Below are 17,098 nucleotides of genomic sequence, written 5' to 3'. Positions count from 1 at the left end.
TAGAAAGAGTTTTTAGATGTGAAATTTATGCTAGAAGGGCTTTTTAGATGTGAAATTCATGCCAGACGGACTTTTTAGATGTGAAATTTATGCTAGGAGGACTTTTTAGATGTGAAATTTATGCTAGGAGGACTTTTTAGATGTGAAAATTATGCTAGAAGGACTTTTTAGATGTGAAATTTATGCTAGGAGGACTTTTTAGATGTGAAAATTATGCTAGAAGGACTTTTTAGATGTGAAATTTATGCTAGGAGGACTTTTTAGATGTGAAATTTATGCTAGAAGGGCTTTTTAGATGTGAAATTTATGCTAGGAGGACTTTTTAGATGTGAAAATTATGCTAGAAGGACTTTTTAGATGTGAAATTTATGCTAGGAGGACTTTTTAGATGTGAAAATTATGCTAGAAGGACTTTTTAGATGTGAAATTTATGCTAGGAGGACTTTTTAGGTGTGAAATTTATGCTAGGAAGACTTTTTAGATGTGAAAATTATGCTAGAAGGACTTTTTAGATGTGAAATTTATGCCAAAAGTACTTTTTAAATGTGAAACTTATGTCAAACTAATTTTTAAACGTGAAGTTTTTGCCAAAAGGACATTTCAGATGTGAAATTTATGCCAAAAGGGCTTTTTAGATGTGAAATTTATGCCAAAAATACTTTTTAGATATCAAATCTAAACCAAAAGTACTCTTTAGGTATGAAATTTATGCCAGAAGGACTTTTGAGATATGAAATCTAAGCCAAAAGTACTTTTTAGATGTGAAATTTATGCCAAAAGTACTTAGGCCAAAAGTACTGTTTAGATATGAAATTTATACCAAAAGTACTTTGTAGATCTGAAATTTATGCCAAAAGTACTTAGTAGATCTGAAATTTATGCCAAAAATACTTTTTAGATCTTAAATCTATGCCAAAAGGACTTTTTAGATATGAAATTTATGTCACCACAGCGAAAATATAAATATCTGGAAATACCTGAACTTCTTTGAATATATTGGTAGATATAGTAATTTTAAACTTCTAATTATATAAAAGGACATGGGGCTGATGCAAGTTACCTTAAGACTAAGGTCTTGAATTATTCTGCCATTATAGTTTTGGCTGTTCATTATTTTAAGTTTATGTAAAATTTATGGAAATTAAATAGTTTACACAAATTATGTCAACCCCCGTAAAGTTCCCTCTTTCTAGAATATTATTATTATTATTATTATTATTATTATTATTATTATTATTATTATTATTATTATTATTAATTGCTAAGCTATAACCCTAGCTGCAAAAGTAGGATGCATAAGCCCAGGGGCTCCAACAGCGAAGAAAGGAAACAAGGAAATATAAGACATTTTAAGAACAGTAACAACATTAAAATAAATATCTCCTATATAAACTATAAAAGCTTTAACAAAACAAAAGGAAGGGCAATAGGATAGAATAGTGTGCTCGAGTGTACCCTCAAGCAAGAGAACTCTAACCCAAGACAGTGGAAGACCATCGTACAGAGGCTATGGAACTATCCAAGCCTAGAAAACAATAGTTTGATTTTGGAGTGTCCTTCTCCTAGACGGGACAAGTCAAATTAAATAGTCACCTAGCCTTTGATCCCCAGGTGTATAATTGTATTCGTATGGCTCTTTCTAATATCCCGTTTAACTCTCTATAAGATTTTATGAATTGAAGAAATATCCATTAATGGTATTATGATAAGAAATTAAGACCTCTATACCTAAATAAAAAACATGAATTATTAATGCCTTTGACGTAATATATATCATAATATATATATATATATATATATATATACTATATATATATATATATATATATATATATATGTATATATATATATATATATATATACATATATATATATATATATATATATATATATATATATATATATATATATATATATATACATGTATATACATATATATATATATATATATATATATATATATATATATATATATTATATATATATACGTATATATACATATATGTATATATATGTATATATATATACACACACACACATATATATATATATATATATATATATATATATATATATATATATATATATATATATATAAACATACATACATATAATAATATCTGTATATACTGTTTTAATAATTAAAAAAATTTCTAACTTGATGGAAAAAACCACACAATTTATTGTTATCTTTAACAGGAAAAACCAAAACCCTTTATCATTTCGTAATATAATATAAATTTTATAAAATTATACCTTACGATACATATTTCTTCTGAGTATGAAAAACTTATTTGTTGTATCAGATCTAAAATTCGATATATATGATTTACGTTGTAATAAAAATTCAAATATGGTAGGAATATTGGACTTTCATAAATAATGTAAGACGCCATCACACGTAGAAGAAGAAATATGACTTCCGTTAAGGTGGTTATTATATATATATATATATATATTATATATATATATATAATATATATATATATATATATATATATATATATATATATATAACGGATTTTGAGCGAAGCGAAAAATCTATTTTTGGGTGAGATGGCCATGTCGTCCTGATGGAAGTTCCTATAGGGTAGCTTCCTAGGGTATATTACAACTACGGCGATATTCCCAGAGAATTTACCTTAAGGTACCAGAATTCTAACTCCTGGAGCGAGTATCCCTCGTGAAAGGGATATCGCGACATATCAGAGGACGTATTCTAGACACGTCACATGGCAATCTACATCCTGGACAGAGATTTCGTCTCGTAGGAGGTGATTGGCGAGATACGAATTCGGGAAAGAAAAAGGGGAGCCGCTCCCAAGGCATCCCTATCCCCCGATTCATATGCGTGCCTGGCGCCAATCCTGGCGCCATCTGTATTCCTTGTAGCGTACACGAGGTGCTACAGATACTGTATGTAGGGAGGGGTCCTACAGCCCTTTCTTAGAAAGGCAAGGGCGGGTCCATCAGGACGACATGGCCATCTCACCCAAAAATAGATTTTTCGCTTCGCTCAAAATCCGTTTTTTGGGCTCAAGCCATGTCGTCCTGATGGAAGTGTACCAGAGCATTACTGTATCTGTGGATTCTCAGAACGTGCCGTACTCCCCGGAGGTAATTTTTTCCCGGTCGACTAGACCTAGAGACCTAAGATGTTACCGTTATACATCTTTTCAACTAACTATAAACTATGTTAGAGCTTCCTGCCCCCCTACAGGGAAGAGTCCTACTAGACTCTGGAAAAGTCTCGAAGAGTACATATATCTATGTATGAATACCAGGCAAGCTAATATAGTGGTCTCGCCCTATATTAAGTAAAGCATAGTTTGTATAGAACCACTGCGTCAATATATATTGACCAGTAATCCGCACAATACTTGTATTGGACAAAGGTTTATATCCGCATAGGAAGAAACTAATAAAACCGCCCTCGTCCCTTTATGGGACGGAGTCCTCCCATTAGGGGACTACATAAACCAATGCAACATAGCTTGCATAACAGAACAATTCTATCAGAATTATCCCAGATAAGATACATAGAATTAAAATGCTCAATTATACCAATAAATTGACACAGGTGAAAGAGACGCAAGGTTCTCAAGAACAAGTTTATTGACAGACAATAAATAGACAGGTTAACAACAAATATATATATATATATATATAAAAGAGGATAACCCAAAACTTTAAGCATAAGTATGATAGTAAACAGAACTTGTTTATCTGAAAGAAAAACCATTAAACACCACTTTAATAAGATACCGAGGTATCAAGTCATAAAAGTCTGTATTACAAATCAATCACATTAGCGTTAGAAACGCTCGGCACACATGTCTGAACTTATGCTAGGTTCACCTTTGAAAGAAGGAACAGTCTATATGGGCACTTGGTGCCCTCATTTAGTTTGTAGTACAGTATGTACCTACACACTCACCCTGGGCTTAATCGTCCCAATTAAGACCACTGTTCCTCGCAGAGTTAAACAGTAGGGTTAACTACACGACCCACTGCTACCACAGATCTCTTAAGTTCCTCTACTTGCTTCGAATAGTGGCGAAAGAACACCCTGGAAGACTTCCAGCCCGTGTATGAATGGAGATGTTCAAAATCCATACAATTAAAGAAATTTAGGGATGAGGCAACTTTCCTCGGATCGTGACCTGCGGGTGTACTGTCAGGATCCGCTCTGCGAATAAAATATGTGATTTTCGCTCTGAGTTGATTCAGAGATAAATTTGAGCCTGATGTTTCTCCCCTGAATAGTTGACCACCCTTGAAGTCTGAAGTTCTACGAAGATAGACCTTTAGGCATTCTACTGGACATAGAGATGCATCTTCTTTCAGAGGGCAGATTCTCCAGGGACCCCACCTGTTGGTGGGTAACTCATTCTTGGCGAGAAACGTAGGATCCGGAGACAGGTTCAGATCCCCCCCATCCAGGAACTGAACACAACCTGCCTCTCTCGAGAGGGCTACGATCTCACTAACCCTGGCCCCGGACGCGAGTGCAAATAGGAAAATAACTTTTTGCGTCAAATCCTTTAACGCACATTCTTCATTGCTCAACAGGGAGGCGAAATGAAGAACTTTGTCTAAAGACCATGAGATGGGCTTTGGAGGTGCTGAAGGTCTGAGCCTAGCGCAGGCTTTCGGAACTTTATTAAAGATCTCGTTACCTAGGTCGATCTGGAAGGCAAATAAAATGGGTCTCATCAAAGCAGATTTACACACTGAATTCGTGTTAGCTGCCAACCCTTGGCCATGGAGGTGGATGAAGAAAGATAAGCAGAAGTCTGTTGAGATCTCCTGCGGATTCTTTGCCTTTACAAAGGCCACCCATTTTCTCCAAGATGACTCATATTGCCTTCTAGTCGATTTGCACTTATATTCCTCTAGGAAGTCTATGCTGGCTTTCGAAATCCCGAAACGCTTTCTCACCGCAAGGGCGAGAAAATCATGAGCTGCAGGGTCCGGGTTTTCTGTAATGAAGCGCAGACAGTCGACTTCTGGACTCGCTGGGTCAGAACTGGATGTGGTAGCGGCACGAACTTCATCTGTAGTTCCAACGCCAAGGGGAACCACATACTGTTCGGCCACTTGGTGGCCACTATTGCCGCTACCCCCTTGAAGGATCTCAGTTTGTTGAGGACCCTCAACAGAAGGTTGTGAGGAGGGAACAGATAAATCCTGGACCATCTGTTCCAGTCGAGGGACATTGCGTCCACTGCTTCCGCTAAGGGGTCCTCGTACGGGGACACGTACAGGGGCAACTTCTTGTTGTCTTTCGTCGCAAAGAGGTCTATCTGCAGTTCTGGGACTTGATTCAGAATGAAGGAGAATGATCCTGCGTCTAAGGACCATTCCGACTCTATCGGTGTGAACCTGGATAGAGCGTCCGCTGTCACATTGTGGACTCCTTGAAGGTGAACTGCCGACAGGTACCACTTCTTCTTTTCCGCCAATCGGAAAATGGCTAACATCACTTGGTTGAGAGGTGGTGACCTCGACCCTTGTCGATTCAAGCATCTCACAACCACCTCGCTGTCCATCACCAATCTTATGTGGATCGAGTGACGCGGGGAGACTTTCTTTAAGGTAAGGAGCACTGCCATAGCTTCTAGAAAGTTTATATGAAAGGTCCTGAATAGCTTGGACCAAGTCCCCTGGACTTTTTTCCGATGAGAGTGACCTCCCCATCCCTCCTTTGAGGCGTCTGAGTGAATCGTCATCGACGGGGGAGGTGGCTGAAGAAGAACCGACTTCTTTAGATGTCTGGCTTGGGACCAAGGTCTGAGAAGAGTACGTAGCCGAGGCGGCACTGGTCTTCTCAGATCTCATCGCGCGTTTGATGCATACCTTCTCCAAACTCCGGTTGCATCCTTTAGCTGTGCTCTTAGCACTGGGTCTGTCACTGAAGCAAACTGGAGAGAGCCTAGTACCCTCTCCTGTTCGCGTCTTGATATCCTTTCGGAATCTAGAAGTCTCTTGACAGAGCCCGCTATCTCCTTCCTTTTCTTCGTCGGGATGGAGAAACTGTGTGACAAGAGGTCCCAGTGGATTCCCAGCCACTGGAACTTTTGGGATGGAGAAAGTCGAGACTTTTTTCTGTTGATCTTGAAGCCTAGGTACTCTAGGAACTGGATCACCTGACTGGAAGCTTGCAAGCATTCGGTCTCGGATGCTGCCCACACCAGCCAGTCGTCCAGGTAGGCTACTACCTGAATTCCCTTTAGGCGTAATTGTTTGAGAGCTGCGCTCACAAGCTTCGTGAAAATCCTTGGGGCTATGTTTAGCCCGAATGGCATGGCTCTGAAGGCGTATAGTCTCCGTTGTAGCCTGAACCCTAGGTAGGGGGAGAGTCGACGGCTGATTGGAATGTGCCAATAGGCGTCTGACAAGTCTATAGAGACTGAGTATGCCCTCTTGGGCAGTAAGGTCCTTATGTGTTGCAGTGTTAGCATCTTGAATTTGCAATTCACTATGAACTTGTTGAGTGGCGACAAGTCCAGAATGACTCTGAGCTTTTCCGAGTCTTTCTTGGGAACACAAAACAGCCTCCCTTGGAATTTGATGGACTTCACCTTTCGGATCACCTTTTTCTCCAACAGTTCTTGAACGTACTCCTCCAAAACGGGGGTGGAGTGTTGGAAAAACCGAAGGCACGGGGGTGGAGTGCTTTACCAGCTCCAGCCCAGTCCATTCTTGAGTAGGCTTTGGGCCCAGGGATCGAAGGTCCAGCGATCCCAAAATTTCATCAGTCTCCCTCCTACCGGTATCATTTCACTTGGACTGCCGTCCTGAGATCTTGCCTCCCTGACCACGACCACCTCTGAATCCCCTTCCCCTTGAGGGGCGCCTAGACGAGCCTCTGGCTGCTCCTCTAGGTTTTGCACGAAAGGAAGAAGACTGTCCTTCGAACGTTGGGGTGAATGTGGTTGACTGACCTGGCACAGCCTGGGGTACCCACTGAAAAGTAGTCGGGGTTTGTGCCACCATCTGGGGCACTGGAGGCAATGGCAATTGCAGTTGCTGTTGCTGTCTATAAGGCTTGGCTGGCCGAGACGGTAGCCTAGTCCTCATATTCTTCCTCTTTGGTTGAGGACCCTCATCCGGGGAAGATTTTCTTTTGATAGCCAGGCCCCACTTCTGGAGAAGGTTTCTATTCTCCACGGCGGCCTTATCAACAACCTCTTTGACCACATCGGTAGGGAAAAGGTCTTTTCCCCAAATGTTGGAGGAGATTAACTTCCTTGGCTCGTGTCTCACCGAAGCCCCGGTGAACACGAACTCCCTGCAAGCTCTCCTTGCCTTGACGAAGCCATAAAGGTCCTTCGTCACTGTGGCTAGGTGAGACTTAGCCACTACCATGAACATTTCATGGACCTTGGGGTCACTTGCCATCGTCTCGAGAGTAGTCTGATGAGACATTGAGGCAGCCAGTCTTTCTTTTGTCTCGAACTCTCTTCGTAAAAGAGAGTCGGACAGCTTGGGGAGGTCGTCGCCGAATTGCCGTCCGGCAATATCAGCCTCCAACTTTCCCACTGAGAATGTCAGATGGACATCCTTCCAGTCTTTGTGGTCCATAGGCAGGGCCAGCGACAAGGGTTTACACTCCTCCAGGGAGGGGCAAGGCTTGCCGGCCTCGACTGCCTTTAGGACAGCCGCAAACCCTTTCTGTAAAAAGGGGAAGGCTCTATCAGGAGAGGACACAAAAGAAGGGAGCTTCTTGCTCAATGCAGCTACCTTCGAGTTAGAGAAGCCCCTCTCTTTCATCGAGGATGAAAGTAGGGCTTGAGCCTTAGCGTGGTCCATAATAATGACCTCCTTCGGCTCTGTCTCCTCCCTTGAAGCTGGTTCTTTTCTCAGCCGGACATAGCAGTCCGGATATGATGCCTTGCTGGGCCAGAATTCTACCTCCTCTAGGGGAACTGAACCCAGCTTATCCGAGATGACGATCTTTCCAGTCGTCATCGGCATGTGCTCAGCATACCTCCATGGGTTAGCATCTGAGCATACGGGAAGGTCTTTCACATTGAGCCTTTTCCGGGGCCCATGTGATTCTGCCAGGGACTGCATACGCAGTTCCATTGCAGCCGCCTTCTCCTGATTCTCCTTCTGCATTTGTTGGATCATTCCAACAATCGAGAAGAGGGCCTGTCCCAGTTCTACTGGGAGACCAGCCGATGTTGAGGGGATAGGCTCCGGAATCTGAACCGGAGTAGCCGACACCTCGTCGACCTCATCCTCTACGACATCCGGGGTTTGAACTTCATCCTGACCTTCTGCCAGGAGGTCTTCTTCCAAACGTTCGTCCAGGTCAGACATCCTGTCATCCAACTGGATGTCTTGCATCGCGACTGCGACTTCCACGTCCACCTGGACTTGATCTTGAGAGATCTCCTCTTGAGGCTGGGGAATCACTGCATCAGCTGATGCCTGGGGAAAAAGATACGCCCTCATCTTCTCACTTGGAAGATAAGGGCCAGAGGTGTTCTTCTTGAAGCCCCTTACCCAAGTACGAAGCTTTTCCCTTGCTATATCCCTTGATTCCGCCGTTCTAGGGGAATCAAAAGCCTCAGTAATCAGGTTAGTGCATACAGTACATACCTGAGGGTCCCAATACTGGAGATCATCCTTGGAGACAGCGCATGCTGCGTGTCTCCTACAACACTCATGTCCGCAGAGGTTCTTGCTGCGGACATTGCAGAAAACATTTCCGCACTTCGGAGGGTCCTCCTGTAAAGAGAAGAAATTTCCATGAGTATCAAGTGAACTATGTATCACTGGATATGCATAGTATAGCATAACAATTCATAAAGGAAAGACACACACTTGTGTTTCCCTCACAACCCATTGTTGCAGCCTTCCCGATAATAAAATCAAAATGGTTTATCTCTTCTAGAGTAACCAATGCCAGGTTTCCAGAGGAAACAGGTGGAGCTCACACCTAAGCAATGATTTTAAAATCCTGGATAATAGACAGGGAAGAACTCAGCTTCCTATCTGAGGGCAACAGCAAAGGGATGTGCAAGAAAACACAATAGTGTTAGAAGATACAGTGCTGTACCAAAACCCTTACTATAGTTTTCTTCTTACTGTATATGCTATACAGAAGAATACTAGTACAGTATAGGGGGATGTGTGCCGGCCTGCCTTTGCCGGCCGGCACACACCACAACTAGCTTTAAAGTATACTACTTAACAGCTATAGGGCGGCAGCACTCTGGTTCAAATGCCTGTGCCGGTCGGCAGCAACTGCCGGCCGGTAACAGCCAGTGTTGGCCGGCAATGGCTGCCGGCCAGCAACTACACAAGGTAGTACCCAGCTGCCGGCCACACTCTTGGTGACCGGCAGACAAGGACTGACATAAGCCGGCCGGCAAAGGTACAAGACCGATGCCAGCCGGCAGCAAAAGAACCAGAAGACTACACCTGCCCGGCTGCCGGCCTCATAGGCCGGCAGCCGGGACAGGTACAGCACTAGAAGAAAAATAGAATGGATGCCGGGATAAGAGTGTACACAACCTCCAAGCCCGGCAACCGAAAGAGTGCATATAAGGAAGGGGAGAAACTAATTCAGGCTTCCTTGACCAATGCCGTCCGGCTCTGCCGGCAGGCATGTATGAGGGACCAAGAGAGGTCCGGGCAGCACTCGAAAACATAAGACCCTTGCCGGCCAGCAGCTCTGCCGGCCGGCAAGGGGCTGAGTCAATTCCACATCCTAACCTATACTAGGTCCAGAAGTAGAACGACGTACAGTACAGTAAGACCCCTGCCGGCCAGCTCTGCCGGCCGGCAAGGGGCTGAGTCAATTCCACATCCTAACCTATATTAGGTTTAGATGTAGAACGACGTACAGTACAGTAATGGCTCGGCCATTACGAAGAAAGAGGGGGAAGGGACAAGAGGGTCCTGCCAACCTTGCTTTAGTGACAGATCACCCGCAGCCAAGAAACTTATCTTAGCCTAAGGGAGATCTAAGGGGAAAGGCCAGCAATACTTGCCAGCTTCCAGAGCACCAAAGCAAGGAAGGCGTTGCTACTCCCAAGGGAAGAACTTATCCTCCCCCGAGAACAGCAACAGGACTAGTCTGGTAGATCACAAAAGAAGGAATCATAACTACAGAAACCTTCGGTAGTGACCTAAGGGAGCTAAGCTCCCTTTGTATGTGTTAGGTCAGCGAGGGGGACTCAGCCCCAAGCCAGACAACACAGACTCAGACTAAAAACTCTGTTGTTCTGTCCCTCTTGAACCATAACTACAGGAACAGGAAGGTACAGTAACACCCTAGTATAGTTTTATCGAAAATAAATTCGGAAAAAAACAACTTAGGGATAAGCCCAAGGCTTAAACAGAGGGAAAGGGATTGCATACCTTCTCCGAAGAAAAGAAAGCAACCGGGGAGTATGATAAAGTATACTAAGGCTCCATAAGCAACTAGCCTAGGCACCAAGAGAATCGACTACCTAATTCACCGAAACTCACACGTATACAATCTTGGAAATATTCCACACAGTCTAAAATGTATAAAATATAGCCTAAAGCTTCAATAAAATTTTAATTACACTCGGAAAAACCAAAATCATGCATGAAGTACTAGGACCAAACGACTAGGCTACATGGCCTAGCGTAGGCCAGAATGGCGAATACTTCGCCAAAAATACTAAGCACGAAAGGAAATCCTATGTAATGCTAAATAGCTAAAATTTATTAAAGCAAAACAACCAGGAATGTCGCTCTGACTAACTAATTTATACCTAGCGAGCGACAGTGTCCAGGACACCTCTGGTAGGCTACGGCTCTTGTATCAAAGATTAATCCTATTAATCACTCAAAATTTTACCAAGAGCCTACATTTATACATAACAGACACTATACTCAACTTATCAGAGGCCAACGAAGACGGAGAAGCCATGAAAAGCCGAATAAATCCAAGATTTGCGAGAAAAACAGGAAAAAATACCGAGTTGTTAAGCTACGCAAAATGGAATACAGATGGCGCCAGGATTGGCGCCAGGCACGCATACGAATCGGGGGATAGGGATGCCTTGGGAGCGGCTCCCCTTTTTCTTTCCCGAATTTGTATCTCGCCAATCACCTCCTACGAGACGAAATCTCTGTCCAGGATGTAGATTGCCATGTGACGTGTCTAGAATACGTCCTCTGATATGTCGCGATATCCCTTTCACGAGGGATACTCGCTCCAGGAGTTAGAATTCTGGTACCTTAAGGTAAATTCTCTGGGAATATCGCCGTAGTTGTAATATACCCTAGGAAGCTACCCTATAGGAACTTCCATCAGGACGACATGGCTTGAGCCCAAAAATACCCATATATATATATATATATATATATATATATATATATATATATATATATATATATATATATATATGTATATATATTTATATATATGCATATATATATACAGTATAATATTTATAATATATATATATATATATATATATATATATATATATATATATATATATATATATACATGTGTATATATATACATATATATATATATATATATATATATATATATATATATATATATATATATATATATATATATATATATATATGCATATATATAAATATATATATATATATATATATATATATATATATATATATATATATATATATGTATATATATATGTATGTATATATATTTATATATATGCATATATATAATATTTATAATATATATATATATATATATATATATATATATATATATATACATGTATATATATATACATGTATATATATATATATATATATATATATATATATATATACACATTATATATATAATCTATACACACCCACCCACACACACACACACACCTATATATATATATATATATATATATATATATATATATATATATTATACAATTAATATAAATAATATCTATACTCATATATACATACATAAATTTATGCATATATGTATATGTATATATATATAAATATATATATATATATATATATATATATATATATATATATATATATATATATATATATATATATATATATATATATATATACATACATATATAATCAACACACAAAGAAATGAAGCAATATTCTTTGATAGGAATTTACAAATACCTAAAAACAATTTCTCGGAGCAATAAGATGAATATGCTTAATTGCTTGCTTATTTCGTATGATTACAGATCACAGTCTCTCGCAAAGCATCTAAGATGTAAACACCTGTATATCCAATGCTTATCTTATCTATTTTCATCCTTATTATTATTTCAAACTCAGAAAATGATAATGAAAAAACAGGAAAACAATATACCTGGGATAATGCACTTAGGTCTCACATAGAAGAGATAGTTTATTAATACCTGAGATAATGTACTGGGGGTCTCACATAGAAGAGATAGTTTATTAATACCTGGGATAATGTACTGGGGTCTCACATAGAAGAGATAGTTTATTAATACCTGGGATAATGTACTGGGGTCTCACATAGAAGAGATAGTTTATTAATACCTGGGATAATGTACTGGGGTCTCACATAGAAGAGATAGTTTATTAATACCTGGGATAATGTACTGGGGTCTCACACAGAAGAGATAGTTTATCAATACCTGGGATAATGTACTGGGGTCTCACATAGAAGAGATAGTTTATCAATACCTGGGATAATGTACTGGGGTCTCACATAGAAGAGATAGTTTATCAATACATGGGATAATGTACTGGGGTCTCACATAGAAGAGATAGTTTATCAATACATGGGATAATGTACTGGGGTCTCACATAGAAGAGATAGTTTATCAATACATGGGATAATGTACTGGGGTCTCACATAGAAGAGATAGTTTATCAATACATGGGATAATGTACTGGGGTCTCACATAGAAGAGATAGTTTATCAATACCTTGGATAATGTACTGGGGTCTCACATGGAAGAGATAGTTTATCAATACCTTGGATAATGTACTGGGGTCTCACATGGAAGAGATAGTTTATCAATACCTGAGATAATGTACTGGGGTCTCACATAGAAGAGATAGTTTATCAATACCTGGGATAATGTACTGGGGTCTCACATAGAAGAGATAGTTTATCAATACCTGGGATAATGTACTGGGGTCTCACATAGAAGAGATAGTTTATTAATACCTGGGATAATGTACTGGGGTCTCACATAGAAGAGATAGTTTATTAATACCTGGGATAATGTACTGGGGTCTCACATAGAAGAGATAGTTTATTAATACCTGGGATAATGTACTGGGGTCTCACATAGAAGAGATAGTTTATTAATACCTGGGATAATGTACTGGGGTCTCACATAGAAGAGATAGTTTATTAATACCTGGGATAATGTACTGGGGTCTCACACAGAAGAGATAGTTTATTAATACCTGGGATAATGTACTGGGGTCTCACACAGAAGAGATAGTTTATCAATACCTGGGATAATGTACTGGGGTCTCACATAGAAGAGATAGTTCATTAATACCTGGGATAATGTACTGGGGTCTCACATAGAAGAGATAGTTTATCAATACCTTGGATAATGTACTGGGAACTCACACAGGAGAGATAGTTTATCAAAAACAACATTTCACAATAATATTCATTTATACACTCTGTTATTATTACTAGCTAAACTACAACCCTAGTTTGAAAAGCAAGATGGTATAAGCCCAAGGGCTTTAACAGGAAAAAATAGCCCAGTGAGGAAACAGAATAAGGAAATGAAGATATGATATAAGAATTAGTATAATTAATTACGTACACTTGCATATGTATGTTTGTCTAAACAGACGTTCGATTCATCTACGAAGAACTAGAGAGAGAGAGAGAGAGAGAGAGAGAGAGAGAGAGAGAGAGAGAGAGAGGGGAGAGAGAGAGAGAGAGGAGAGAGAGAGAGAGAGAGAGAGAGAGGGGGGCTTTTTGAAATTTAAGAATAAAAATAACTCCAAATAAAAAATAAATTATAATCTTAGCGATAATTTCGTTGTATGTTGATTCCTCTAAGAAAAACTAATGAATAAGTAAAAGAGAGAGAGAGAGAGAGAGAGAGAGAGAGATGAGAGAGAGAGAGAGAGAGAGAGAGAGAGAGAGAGAGAGAGAGAGAGAGAGAAAGAAAGGGTTTTTGAAATTTAAAAATAAAAATAACCCACCAAATAAAAGGTAAGTTATAATCTTAGCAATGATTTTGCTGTAAGTCGATTCTTCGAAGAAAAACTAAGGAATAAGTAGTAGTAGTAGTAGTAGTAGTAGTAGTAGTAGAGAGAGAGAGAGAGAGGAGAGAGAGAGAGAGAGAGAGCACGCTTCAGGCTAACAATTACGACAAAGTCATTTATACAACTTCCCAGTATCGGAGTCAGTGACTTTCCCCACCGAGAGCATCTCGGGTCAAAGGCAGCAGAAATGAAGACATACTGTACATATGGCAAAGGCTCGTTTTGGATGCTTAAGATGAGATGCATCTGCTTCAAAGGTGTTGATGGGGAAGTTAGTCAGACCAGGAACGTGAGAGTGATACGCTGTTTTCGAGGTCATAAGATAGCTGATTGGTTTCCACTATTATCATTATTACTTAACAAGCCTAGTTGGAAAAGCAGGATGCCATAAGCTCAGGGGCTCCAACAAGGAAAAAAAGGAAAGTGAGGAATGAAAAATAAAGAAGTAATTGTACTTCGAGAGAAGTAATGAACAATTAATATAGAATTTTCTAAGAATATTATTACTATTATTACTTGCTAAGCTACAACCCTAGTTGGAAAAGCAGGATGCCATAAGCCCAGGGGTTCCAACAGGGAAAATAGTCCTGTGAGGAAAGGAAACAAGGAAAAATAAAATATTTTAAGAATATAATTTATAAAAACTTTAATAAAACTAGAGGAAGAGAATTAAAATAGTGTGTCTGAGTGTACCCTCACGCAAGAGAACTCTAACCCAAGACAGTGGAATACCATGGTACAGAGGCTATGGCACTACCCAAGATTAAAGATCAATGGTTTGAATTTGGAGTGTCCTTCTCCTAGAAGAGCTGCTCACTATAGCTAAGGAGTCTCTTGTACCTTTACCAATAGGAAAGTAGCCACTGAACAGCTACAGTGCAGTAATAGGACAGTAAAACAGAAAACATAAATTATATTGATCCGCACAGCAATGAAAGTTAACGTTAGGTATTGATAGTTAATTATCCGTATTAGAAAAAGACACTTTTTTTGGTTTTTATGTAGAAAAGGCTGACATAAGCCTCTATATATATTTTATATATGAAAAACTTATTTTAATGTTTTTACTATTCTTAAAATATTTTATATCAATTCTTCATTATTCTCTCGTAGTTCAATTACTTATATATTTCCATTCCTCACTGGGCTATTTTTCCTTGTTGGAGCCCATGAGCTTATAGCATCCTGCTTTTCCAACTAGGGTTGTAGCTTAGTTAATAATAATAATAATAATAATAATAATAATAATAGTAATAATAATAATAATAATAATAATAATAATAATAATAATAATAATAATAATAATAGATTTGAAGTTAGATCTTTTTTATTTCCTTCACAGATTTCAAGCGAAAGAGAAAAAAATGTCTAGAATGGTCTGACCAGTAAAAGTATTGGCAGAGCTTTCAGGTGAAATCCCTTTGTGTTGCCTTTATAAATTCTATATAGATCCAGTTGTTGAAAAACTAAAGGACTTGACTCCAGTCGAGAGCTGTTACTGTTTGCAAAAGAGTGGGAAGGGTGAAATATAGATATCACATTTATTCAGATGATAGACTATTTTATCAGAGGTAGAAATTGCAGTTTTTGGTATTTCAAAGCCTCGTTAGTATTATTAAATGTATATATTTGTAAGATTAAATCACGGGGAAAAGATACAGAATCATCAATTAGTGATAAAGTATTTTTCTGGAAAGCTGATTTTTTTTTTTTTTTTTTTTTTGTTAATGCAAATATTTTCTGATTTACTGAGTTACTACCTTCCCCTTGGTTAGGGTAGAAGAGACTCTTTAGCTATGGTAAGCAGCTCTTCTAGGAGAAAGACACTCCAAATTCAAACCATTGTTCTCTAGTCTTGGGTAGTGCCATAGCCTCTGTACCATGGTCTTTCACTGTCTTAGGTTAGAGTTCTCTTGCTTGAGGGTACACTCGAGCACATTATTCTATCATATTTCTCTTCCTCTTATTTTGTTGAAGTTTTTATAGTTTACATAGGAAATAATTTAATGTTACTGTTCTTGAAATATTTGATTTTGTTTGCTTCCTTTCCTCACTAGGTTATTTTCCCTGTTGGAGCCCTTGGGCTTATAGCTTCCTGCTTTTTCAACTAGGGTTATAGCTTAGTAAGTAAGTAAGTAATGCTAATAATAATAATAATAATAATAATAATAATAATAATAATAATAGTATAGTAGCATTCTTCAAAATTCTCTTTTTACATTTCACCTTTTTTTGACTCTACGACGCTCTCCCTGTGGATTGGGGTAGGTTTGGAGTGTGTGTGTGTGTGTGTCGGGTGGGGGTGGGAGGGCGGGTCACCTTAGTACCTAAAACCACACAAGGGTCTTACAGGCTCAGATTAGCTTTCTATATCACATTGAAATCCCAATTCGAATATCTTTCCTTGTGATGTAATCCAATTAGCCAAAATATACATAATTCTAGATTATACTATACGCATGAGTATAGACTGATCCATATTAAATGGAAAACAGATAAAAGATGAAAAATATAATGCTCAGAACCCAGTTACATATGTAGTCTAAGGACCAGAGCTTGAAGCATCATCTTATTATGAATTTTTGTTTAGATGAAGTAAACGCATTTAATGTTTCAGTTTTTTAAAAAAAAAGTCTTTTTCTAACATTATGACTTTTACTGAATTTGAAAATCCTCTGAAAATGTTGCCTTTGTTGCATAAACACAAACATGCTTTCAAAGCTTGGCATTGAAACCTTTTTCTCTGCGTTTGAGATTTTTCAAAACACGATTATGAAAAGTTCCTTTGACTCGTTTTCATTCCGTGAAAAAGAATTTTTTTTTGTTTTAAATGCTAAACCTTTTAACGCTGTGCGTGAATTTATAT

Source organism: Palaemon carinicauda, chromosome 20, assembly GCF_036898095.1.
Source record: "Palaemon carinicauda isolate YSFRI2023 chromosome 20, ASM3689809v2, whole genome shotgun sequence".
In the NCBI taxonomy this organism is placed as follows: domain Eukaryota; kingdom Metazoa; phylum Arthropoda; class Malacostraca; order Decapoda; family Palaemonidae; genus Palaemon; species Palaemon carinicauda.
The sequence above is the reverse complement of the archived record's forward strand: the minus strand, read 5'-3'. Positions refer to the sequence as shown.